This window comes from Magnolia sinica, chromosome 5 (assembly GCF_029962835.1).
Source record: "Magnolia sinica isolate HGM2019 chromosome 5, MsV1, whole genome shotgun sequence".
Lineage (NCBI taxonomy): Eukaryota > Viridiplantae > Streptophyta > Magnoliopsida > Magnoliales > Magnoliaceae > Magnolia > Magnolia sinica.
Window position 1 is genome coordinate 94348183 of NC_080577.1, and position 12547 is coordinate 94360729.

Genomic DNA, 12547 nt, shown 5'->3' on the forward strand with positions numbered 1-12547 from the left:
CTTACCAATTTAAAGACCCATTTCAACTATGGTACTATGACCCGCTAAGACTCATGAGCCGGGCATGGTGGTATGGGACATCGTGGTCGAGCTGTCGGCCTACGCTGGGGTGATGAGCCTTCCCATAGAGATTAGTGAACAACCCAAACTCATGAGCCGAATACGGTGGTATGGGACATTGTATTCGAGCTATCGGCTTGCGATGAGGTGACGAGCCTCCCTATAGTGACCTCGAGTATAAACTTTCAAACTTACCTATCCACTGCTTTTCATTAGGAGTGATGCCCTACAACTTACCTATCGTATGTGATTAACTAGGATTGACGACCCTAGATGGATCTTTCAGTTGGGTAAATGATATAAAGGAAGGTGCCTTAGCTTTTCGAATTTGCTATATGAATAAGCATAATTAAGAACTCAGCTAACATGATCATGCACCACATTGCATATGCTTTGGCAAGGAAGTGTACTTTAGGGAGTTTGCCATGCACGAATGGTTGATGTAATCACTTAAGGGAGTGTCGTACAAGGGCACGTGTCATTACTGCATACCATCCCTACATTAATAAGAGTAGTCAGGAAATGATTGTTGTATTGCTTTATCATTACTACTTGATTGAATTAATAATATGTTAACCTTTGCCTTATAGTACCACTGAGTTGATCACTCACTCTCACTGTGGGATGGTGTTTTAAAATACCAACCAGACTCTGTTATAGATGCAGGTGATGAGGATGTATATGCAGCAGAGTTGGACTTTGCAGATGTGGAGGAAGAGTTCTCCTACGTTTAGCTCTTTGGTAGGTCTATGTAGACCTCATGCTACTTCGATGGGATATCAGGGATACATGGATTAGTTGGACACTTACATTTTTTTCATTTTGTATATTTTGAGTTAAAACATGTATATATTCAGCCTAGTAATATACTCGTACTCTGGAGGTTGTGAAACACGTACATATACCTTATATATCTGTCTCAGTCCTCCGCTTGGTTATTACATTAACTCTGGAATATGATATGCCGATTTAGTGTAATCCCTCTCATGTTTAATATACTAATATGAACAACATTTAAACATCATTATCTATGTTGTATAAGTGATGCGTTGGATCTCGGGAGTTGAGCTTTGTTCGACCCTCGAAATCCAGGGCGTTACAAGGATATCGTGGATGGCTAAATGGGACACCGAAAATCTTTTTCTACATGGGGTGCTATAAATGTCCTTAGGTGAAAGTCCCTAAACTGTCTTAGTACCAGAGGATGCTTTAACATCAAGACCGGGTAGAAAATAAGAGCACACGATTGTCGAATACCAGTAGGCAGTGCTCCCACTAATCGTGGTTTGTTGGAAGGGGGTGTGGCCTTACCCCCCCGAGGGTAGGGGGCATAACTAGGCTGAGTTTGACCAGCTCATAAATGGGTCCGCTATCGACGTGTTAGGTAGTTGGTTGGCTACTGGCCAGGCGGATAGTGAGGTCTCTTCCACTTGCATGGTTGTGCGTCCAGTGGGCGGCGATCTGGTGTAAAGTGTACTAGACCCTGGTGATGATCCCAGAGATGTACAGTACTAATATGTGGAATTACTGAGCAGGAGTAACGTATTCAGCATTTAACTCATTCATTCATACATTCATTATCCACTCGAGATAGTGGTACCTAACCAAACCATTATGTGTACCTTCGTAACGGCTGAGATTTCAGTTAGGGCACACTACCAACATGAGATCAGGAGTTTACCACATTGAATCTAGTTATCCAAATTTAGGTGGTCTGGATAGAAGTCCCCTATGATAAACCCCACAGCTTGTGATACCACGTTCTATCATCCCGACTACACACTCTAGCTTTATCATTCCTTTGCATTGTATATTGCATTGCACCCTCAGTATACGACATTTGGTTTACTATGATTATGCATTGCATGACCTAGATATGTCATTGGCCTATTATATTTTTACATCGCATAGCCTGGATAAGGCTAATGGTATTTATAGACTTACCAACATGTTTTTGCATTGCTCTGACATTGTATACTTAACACTTACCTTGTGCACGCACTTACACCACCCTCTAAGTTTTTTATAAGCTTATACATGATAGATGCGTGTAGGTGGCGTTAGGTCATAGCAGCGTTGAGCTTGAAGCATGCAACTGTCTTCTTAAGCTTTAATTTTTTATATATGTATTTCTCTTTCAGCGGTGTATTCAACTGTTTATATTGGTGGATATATAATGATAATATTGCCTTTGTGATTTGGGTAAACTTGTGGTTATAACTTCTTACGAGATAAATGTACATTGAAAAATCCTCCTTGTAGGATCCCAGGATTGGAATCTGGCGTATGGGTGTCGGGAGCCGAAAATGGGGTACTACAAATGTTGTCGACACCGGATTTGGCGATTGAGAATTCTGTGAGCCCAGTTTTCAAGTTTGGGGCGTGACAACCATCCTCTTGTTGTTTTCACATATTAAACACATTCAGCTCAAGTGTCATATTCTCAAAGGATAACTTCATAATCCCATTCTTATAATTAATTAAGATGTTTGATGTGACTAGGAACGACGGCCAATGATGATATTAATTTGTATGCTAGTATAAATAACAGGTTGCATATCCCAAAAAAATAAAGTCTACTGGATAATAGAATTTATCGACTTGGACAAGAACTTCCTCTATCATCCCTCTTGTTATATGAATTGAATGATCGACTAATTAAAGTGTGATCTTGGTGGGTTTTAATTCACCTAGATCAATTTGTTCGTAAACTGAATAGGGAATCAGATTCACACTCGCTCCTAAATCGAGTAAAGAATGCTCAATCCAGTGGTTTTCAGTCACACATGGGATGGTTGGGCTACCGACATCTTTGTATTTTTTGGGGCACATCTTGTTTGATGATGTCACTCACTTTTTCTGTCAAAAATATCTTTTTCTGAATGTTGTGCCATTTCTTAATCGTATAAATCTCCTTAGGGAATTTGGCATAGGACGGGATTTGTTTTATAGAATCCAACAAATGAATGTTGATTTTCACTTATTTGAGAACCTCTAAGATATCCTAAATGTTGGGTAAAGGTTTGGGTGAGATCAACCTTTGTGAGAATGAAGTCACTTTCTTATATATATATTTTTTTTCAATTCCTTCTCATGTGGAGTGTCACTAGTCTCCTCACCACTTTTAGATTCTTCCGAGTCCTTACGCTTCTCAGCCCTCATCGAGATGCTTTGTCAATTGTTTTTTCACTTCTCAGAGTGGCGATGGACTTGTCTTGCTCCACATGTTCGGTGGAAGTGTTGTGGTCACTTATCTCATAATATGGTAGAGGTTTGGCTGGAAGAGTCTCCTTCTCCCTAACAAATAGTTATGATTCTAATCTTTGAATGGATGATTCAAATGTTCATAAGGTTGTTTTAATATCTTGGAATGCTTGCATAATATTCTGATTGAATTGCTCTTGATTGTTTTACCTTCGGTCTGAATCCTCTGTGGTGTTTTTCTATGTTAACAATGGAATGAGGATCGAAGGAATAGTCCCTTAAGGATTTTTATCAGTATTAGTCATTGGTTCGTTCCTCCAACTGAGATTCAGGTGGTTCTGCTAATTAGAATTATATGTGTTTGAGATTGGAGCATTGAAAGGCCTTTGATAATTATTCATGGAATTAGATTGTTCATGTAAAAACTCTTGGAACATAAGAATTGAAGGACACACGTGTCAAGTTTGTGTTACTTGTGCAAATATCGCAAACAATTTCAAGGGGCTCCTTGGATTTAATTGTTTCCACCTTCTTCAATACAATGGCCTTGACTTTTCTTATGAGGCTAGCCACCCTAGCATTGACATCATTTTATTCCTTAAAGATGTGTATTCCCCCATTTTCATTGGACTGAGTCGACTTGGGATGGGTATACTTGGCTGAGGTATCCTAAGATTACGCATTTTCAACTAACATGTCAAAATAATTGTTGAGTGTGAATATTACATATTTCTCCATATTTATTCCTTGGTTTTATGAACATGATTGTGCTTAATTAATCTATTTCTACATGTTTTCTCTCGCAATGTGATTTTGAGAGCATAAGGTGAAAAGGATGTTAAAAGCAAGAATTTTATGATTAAGAATTGCCAAAGTGAGGACTGGATCTTTATAGCTCAAGATTAAAAAATTCAAGAGTCCAAGATCCAAGAAAACCAAGTGAAGAAAGAAGAAATTCAAAGTTGCAAAGTGCAAAAAACTGAAGTGTTGAACTTAACAGTTCGATGCCATCAAACACAGCTTCTATGCCATCGAAGTAAGTATTCGATGCCATCAAAGGAAGCTCGATCCCATTGGAAAAATAGAAGAAAATTAAGTTTAGTTGTTGGACATATGGGTGCAATTCTTAATCTCATCAAAAGAGAGTTCGATCCCATCGAAGACCAGTTCGATACCATTGAAGCCAGTTCGATGACATCGGAAAAATCATGAATTATGAGATTTACTCACAGGAGAGTTTTGGATGTTTTTTGATCCCATCGAAGACATGTTCGATGACATCAAAGCTCGGGCAATGTCCTCGAGGACTCATGCAGATTTCAAAAGGCAGTTGATGACAATTTCCAAATTCGAATCGAACTCTTTGATTGAACTTCAATCCCATCGAAGCGCCATCAAAAGATCCCATCAAATTTGCAATAATTGGATAAAATGAAGTCATTTTGGAGTCAGTCTAATCTAAAGCCTAAATAAAGATGTTTTTAGAGTTCTTCTAAGCATGAATTAGGGTAGGAAGAGTAGAGCGAGTGGTTGTACTTCAATGAGTTCTTCCTTCACCTCCAACCTTTCTTTTCTAGTTTGTTTTTATATTTTTCTTTTAGAGTTTTAGTTCAATCATGTCTTTACTTGGCTAATCTTTTTGCTAGAGCTAAGAGGTAAAGCTTGTAGTTTGTTTTAATGTTTATCTTACTTTGATTCAAAGTTTATTAGTTTATATGTTTAACACTTCATGGATTTTAGTTTGAATGAAGGAATATTTTCAATTTATTTTGATCAATTTTCAACTCTGGGTACAGTAGATGCTTAGGAAGCTTTTGATATGTTCTTACATGTTTTGTTTGTAATTGTGTGATTTGTAAAATTCTTTGATCTACCATTGACTCTAGGCACGATAGATGCTTGAATTCCTTGCGATCATTACATTGGTACTTGATGATAAAACTAATCCAATGAAAGTTCAAAATTTGTTTTGAGGTATTTATGATGTTTTAACGACTCCATCATCCAACTGAATAGGATAAGACTTCGATTCCAGTTAAAGTATTGATTGAATCGAGTAAGGTAGCATTAAGAGGACTACAAGTGAATCCTTAGAGCTCTAGTTTTCCATTATCTCTAATAGTTTATTCACAATTGATTTGTTTTACTCTAGATTTTAGTATAGTGTAAAATATAGTTCTAGTTCTAGTTCATTTCAGAAAGCACACATATAGCAAGTCCTTGTGGATTCGACCTCAATCTTACCGAGTTATTATTTCAGCGCAACCCTGCACTTGGGGTTATGAACAAGTTTTTGGCGCCATTGTTGGGGACTTTGGTTACTTTTTTTTAATGTTAATTAGTGTTAGAATTAGCTTAAGATTAGGACTAACTTTTGATGTATTTTTCTTAGATTAAATTTTCTGTTTTTGCTCTTGGGAACTAACTTGTTCTCGTATTTTGTAGCAACTGACATAGAGACTCCAATCTAGTAACCTCTTTCCAACCTTCTCTCTCCTCAGATTTCTTATCTCTATAATTTTCTCTTTCTAATTAGATTTTAGTTTTAGATTGATTAAAACTCGAGGGCTGAGAGTGTTTCAGGCCCAAGTGGGTTTGTAACAACACTCTACTACTCTTAATTGAAGGAGAATTTTTAGTTTTAAATCACACATTGCATGACCTAGATCTCGAGTGTTTATGCGTTAGATCTAAGCTAATACAATTAATGATGATAGGAATAGTACATAAAATGCAATTAGGAAAAAAATGATGCATTTATTACAAATAGCAATCAAATCATACAATGCATCCCACATTCACATTTCAAAATAAACAATACTTCACTTTGCTCAACCTATCATAAGAATTACAAAAACAGAACTTGTTCGAACTTTAGCTTCAACTCCATCTCCAAATACTTCCTACGAAGTTCTTCCATATCCCACTGCATTTGAGTAACTCTTTCCCTTTCAATTAAGATGGCTTGTTGCAGGTTTTGTTTACTTTTCTGCTTAGTACCTTCAAGTTCCATATCCAAATCTTTCACTTGGGTAGGCATGTTACCATTTACGAGAGTTATAAACATAGTAATAACCATGTAAAAGGGTTTGAATGATATGGCGAGGAGAATTGGAATCCACTGGATAACATATGTAAAGTTTTAATTAATTACAAGGCCTAGATACTGGAGTTATATATGTCAAAGAAGCCCAATTTACAAGAAACTTTGAAGCTAATTAACCCAGGAGCTTGTAATCAGGAAAGAAAATACAACTCACCCCTGTTCTATAATTCGTCATACGTTTCGGTTGTCTAGATGTTGATGAAAAGGACATCTTCAAATTCCCAGGTCCAACCTCCAATGTTTCATTTTGTGAAGTATCTGTAACTGCCATGTGCCCACTACTTGCTCCTGTATTGTTTAAAGGTGAATTATAATATGTGAATGTTGTTATTGCTCATGGTGCTTTTGAATGCAGTATGTAACAAATGACCAGAAAAGCCAAAAAGTATTTAATGAGAAGAATATTGAAAATCCACCTTGTGCCTCAGCTTTAGAAATAAAAGATCATTTGTTATCACAATTCAACCAAGATACCTACTTGCTTTTGCAGTCAGCACATTCCCTGTTTCTTGGAAATTTAAGAAGTCCTTCCAATATATCTACAAATGATGCACCAAATGAAGGGAAAAAAAAATTAATCCCAAATTATAACAAAGAGAAAGTAATACATATCTATAGAAGTGAATAAGAAGAGGAACCCAAGTAGAAGAGGTCAAGATGCTTATAAAACTCCATGAACAGGATATGATGATATAGTTTCTCTGTCCCATTCAGAAACAAGAATGCAAACAAATGGAGCATGAAAAATCAGGCCAAAATGTGAATATGATATATTTTTTTTTAAAAAAAATAACAAACTGAGAAGCCCTTCTTCTCCATAGTGATGATGAAACTCAGATATAAATATATGTATATTACAAAAATGTGAGCAAATCCTGACACATGACAAAGTTTTGCACTAAGCTGAGTGAGTCCAAGTCTCGAGTAGTATTGACTCAATACAATAACAAAACACTTAGAACACATTATACACATTAGGTTTTCCCATTGCCAATCTCAAAGTCGTAATTGAAAATTTTCAGTTTTGTGGAAAATAAATAAGGTTTTTGGAGTATTTTTCTTTTTCTTTCTTTCTTTCTTTTTCTTTTTTTCCTTTTTAATACTTTTTTTTTCTTTTTTTGGTGATAGGAAGAGGAAAAGGAAATAATCCTTAGTCTAGTTTTTTTCTTCTAAATTTCCTTCCTTTATAATGTTTCTCATATATATATATATATATATATATATATATCAGGTTATAGGTTTAGATTTAGATTATAGGTTATAGGTTTAGGAATTCGAGTTTGGGTTTAGGTTTAGGGTTATATGTTTAGGTTTAGTTTATAGGTTTAGGTTTAGGTTATGGGCTATAGGTTAAGGTTCAGGTTAAGGTTATAGGTTTAGGTTTAGGTTATAGGTTATAGGTTATAGGTTTAGGTTTAGGGATTTGAGAATAGGTTTAGGTTTAGGTTTAGGAATTCGGGTTCGGGTTCAGGTGTAGATTTAGGTTTTCAAGTTTAGGTTTAGGGTTAGGAAATCATTGGACCCACTATAAATAGATGTAGTTTATCTACACTGTCCATCTACTTTTCCAGATCATTTTAGAGGTTGAAACCAAAATTGAATCATATCCAAAACTCAGGTAGAACATACCACAAGAAATAGTGGGTATAATGATTTCCATCATTGAAACCTTTCTAGGGCCTGTAGTGATGTTTATTTATCATCCAACCCATTCATAAGATCACATAGAGAGTGATGAAGGGAAAAAATAAATATCAGCGATTCCCACTTTCTAGGGACCCCTGCTCAACATTCGGATAGCTTTGACGCACATCCGGATCTGCTTCATCAATTTCTAGATAATACATAAACACGGGCTTGTCCAAATGGCCAGGCCACTCATATTGCTACCCATAGGAAATAGATATCTTCATCATGATCATAACAGTGGTTCCCACCTTCCAAGGACCCCCGCTTAACATCCGGATAGCTCCGACGCAATACAGAAACAAACTAATTAGGAACTTTCAACAACAAAAGGTACCAGGTCATTGGTCCAGGGGTGATCCATAATAAAAGGTACCATTTACCATTCACTTGCTGATCTTTGGGTCCCACCAACTACTAAAATTGTCTAGTTGTGGTGTTTTCTTCACAGTGGCACGTTTACTATAGGTCCCAATGATGCACGTTTACTGTAAGAATTAATGCTAGGATTAATCAACTCATCTAAGCTAATACAATTAATGTTATAGGAATAGTATATAAAATGCAATCAGGAAAAAAATGATACATTTATTACAAATAGCAGTCAAATCATACAATGCATCCTACATTCACATGTGAATGCTAGGATTTTTAGAAAATACTTCCAATGTATTTTGTCAATTTCCTTAAAAATAAAGTGGTCTTTTGTTCTTACCCACAAGATAAAAGTACCCTCTATTTTGTGGGAAGTATTAAAGAAGTCATGAATTGTGAAGTAATATTTAGGACCAACAAAATATGCGAAAATTGATAGGACCAACAAAATATACGAAATTTGATAAGACCAACAAAATTGATAGGACCAGTGACCTTTCTTGAGTTATAGGAACATATGCATGCTCACCCTTATAACAAACTTCCATTACAGATACTTCACACTGTCATCCCCATGTACATCTAAACAAGCAGCTGCTAAAATCAACAATTCTTCTAAACAAGCAGCTGCTAAAATCAACAATTCTTCTAAACAAGCAGCTACTAAATCAACAATTCTTCTAAACAAGCAGCTGCACCCTGCATATTTTAGGCAAGAGAAAGAAACTCGCAGCATCACATACAATTACCATGCATTGTGGTAGAGAACTACTGTGACTGAACCCAGTAACAAAACAAAACATTAAAACTAGTTGTACTCATCATCAAATGATTATAGTAAGGCATCTCCTAACAAAGCCATGTGTGAGTTTAAAAATTTGGAGTTAAATACCTTCATTATTCGAAGTTCAACACTTCAAATTTTACCTGTCATAGGATTCAGGTCTGGTGTATGCTTGGATTACCCAGTTATATTTCTCTGTCGGGTTATCACCAATTTATCATGGTGGGTATCCTTCATGCTCCCACACTTTCCAAAAATCTCAAGCAATTTATTACCACAAGTATTGAACACAACAGTGATTTGGCTTAGACTCAAATGGTACCTAAGTTCCACATTTGGTGCTCCCACTTTTAAGGGTGGATGGGTTACACTCAACCAAGTCAGCATCTGAGCAGTTGTGCCATTTCTAGAAACAGATTGCATGTAGAACCAAATTACCTATGCTGAATCATAAAAAGGAGCAAGAACAACATTATTACAAATATGAAATTCCAATAACCATTTCAATCAATTAAGAACCAATACTTCACTACATAAGTATTAGGAAATAATGGGTTAGATGACAGGGAATTCATTGGTGTAAAGAGGTTCAAAGAAGACAAGAAAGGTTTGAAGTTGCCATTATATAGTTTTTGCAAATGTAGTAGCTGATACAGATAACTTTTGTCCAACAAATAAGATTGGGAAGGGTGGTTTCGGCCCTTTTTATAAGGTAATTGGAAATTGCTCCAATCCCATAGTAGATTTCAACAGGTTTCGATCCCTACACAAAGTTGAAAGCAAACATTATCAGATTGTCTAAAAATTCATTTCAAATCATAAAAGTTCCAAGCAGCTAGCATGATATGGAACATAGATGGGATAAATACACAATGTTATTAAATTAGTTGATCTGCAAACTACTAGAAACATTAAAACTCTAAAATTGAATTCAAGAGAGCCACTGGACAAGTGAAAAAAAAAAAGCTTCAACATTGGATTAAAAAAAAAAAAGAAGAAGAAGAAGAAGAAGAAGAAAGAAAGATGATATGGCTAACATGGGCACTGATAGAGCTAAATACAGTCGAATTGTATCATTTCTGGTTGGAATACCAGAACTGATGCCAGTATTGAAAATCTTGGGCATAAGTCTACATTCACTGAGTTGTATGGTTAGACGCTTAGGCAGTTGGATTCAACAAGATATCCAAAGACAAAAGTAAGAAAGAAAGTACCTCTTACCCATGAACTTGCTACACCATGGGCATAGCCAAGCTCCTTTCTACCAAAGCATGCTGCATAAGATCCATCCCAGTGGGATTAGGTAGGAAACTTACAAACTCCTCTAGCAAATTCTGATGTTCCTTAAAAAGTAAGGCAACCTAAAAATAAACGGTAGTAGCATTCCAAACACAATCTTCAACAATAAGAAAATAAAAATATGAAAATCCCATTACTAACACGAAATTAGAAAACGGAAGTATATTGCCCCATACATATGCCATTTCATAGACATCACTTGTGCATGGGGTTGCTTGGAAAAAGCACATTGAGCCCATGTTTGCACACCCGTTTAGCATTCGTACACAAGTGCTCTTGTTAGCTGAGAATCCGACAACACTCATCTCCATAAACAAGCAAATGATTGGATCTCCATTCCCAGTTCTCCCTTAACTTGATATCTAGTGTCCAAGATGAAGTCCCCTAATGAATGTTTTTTGACGACATGGTTATTCTTTTATGACTTTTAACATCTGAGACCTGTTCCTAAAGGACATATCAATTATGTTGTAACTTCGCCCTCTATCTCAAAAGTTATTTTTGGATACAAAATCTATCTAAACATGACCTCCTTACATTAAGGTGACATGCACAAGTCACAAATATCAATAGTCATCAAAAGAATTCTCCTGCCATGTTTTATTTTCCTCTTCTTAATTCATATTATTATCTTCTAAAATTTTAAACCATTCAAATGGAAAAGTAGGAATGATCACTTACAACTAGCTCTAGATTAACTTAAAGCTACAACTACAAATACAAAATGAGTAAAGTCAAGAATCTGCAAATGGTAAATGAAGGATAGCCTTAAAAATGGACTAGAAATCATCTAAAAGGATTCAAACAATGCAGGTTTTTTTTTATTATATGGAAAATATTTTTCAAAACATGTGAAGAAAAACAAGGATAATGTGTAGTCAACAAATCTCAGCCATTCCATCAAACACCATGTGTGTGCTCCCTATCCCCCTATTCTTGATGTACATATCGATCAATCTGATAGCTGCAAAAAAGTTTAAGTAGAGCCCAAATTCACTGCCACACTAGAAAAAATTCTTAGTAACACAAACATTAGATATATAGAAGATACAACAATAAATCCACAAATAACAAAACAGTAGATGGATAACTGATAGAGTAACGCATTCTTGACAGATGCACTAACAAATCTATAGGAGAACCATAACAAATACAATGATAAATTCATGACAGTTAACAAATCTGATAAAGTAACACATTCATAGCACATTCTCTCTCACTCTCTCCAGAAAATGATGACTTCAAGGTGCCTTGCAGACATAAAAATTGATAAGTTTCAGAAAAATATCACCAAGAGGGGATTTGTTCCTGAAATAACAATAAAGAAATGAAATAACTACCTTGTTGGGCCGATTGTGTTGGAGTTCTTTGTTTTTGTCATCATTGGATCATCCCTGTTTCAGATAATTAGGACAACCATAAGAGGTGGCATAGCCTGAGGCTTGTGGCTATGAGCAAAAACTTTCTACTGGGAAGTACAAGTAACATTTGAACATACACCCCCCCTCCCAGCTTGACTTAGTCACTGAATATGTTAGAGAGAGAGATGATGATGATTTAGCTTTATTTCAACTACACTAAAAAAAAGGAATAAGTGGTATTTTCCATAGGAATCTAGATCCTGCTATTGCAATTTGCCTGAAAAAGCAATAAATCCACAATAGATCTGTACCAAATAATAGCCTCATACCCGCAATTGTAACGCAATGCCATTCAACCTGATTATCAATGGGTCCACCGTTGTCACCTTCCCTTTTCCAAAAAAAGATGGCAAGTTAGGGCTTCTTTGTAAGCTTAGGGAAGAAGATCAGATGAAGAATTTCATGGCGAGCGAGACAGAGCAGTATGCATTAAATATGAAAGACAGAAAAAGAGACATAAAGAGAGGAAGATATCAAACCTATGCCTCAAATAGCGTGTGTTTCTTCGGGTAGGAGCTTCACGACTGCTGCAATAGAGAGATAGAAGAGACGGCGAAGATATTGGAGAGGAAGGGAGGAGAATGAGAAAGATGGAGTAGAGATCGGGAGGGA

The 12547-nt window shown here is 36.1% G+C and overlaps 1 long non-coding RNA gene and 1 pseudogene across 1 annotated transcript; one reads left to right on the top strand and one right to left on the bottom strand.

The window, feature by feature from the left end:
- Positions 1–6446: 6446 nt before the first annotated feature.
- Positions 6447–9324, bottom strand: LOC131246323 (uncharacterized). The gene is made up of 3 exons (XR_009171316.1): positions 8961–9324; positions 6849–6909; positions 6447–6658 (listed from the first exon to the last, which is right to left on the bottom strand). It is a non-coding gene; the product is annotated as an uncharacterized LOC131246323 (long non-coding RNA).
- A 2190-nt stretch (positions 9325–11514) lies between these two features.
- Positions 11515–11953, top strand: LOC131246322 (uncharacterized; annotated as a pseudogene).
- Positions 11954–12547: the final 594 nt, after the last annotated feature.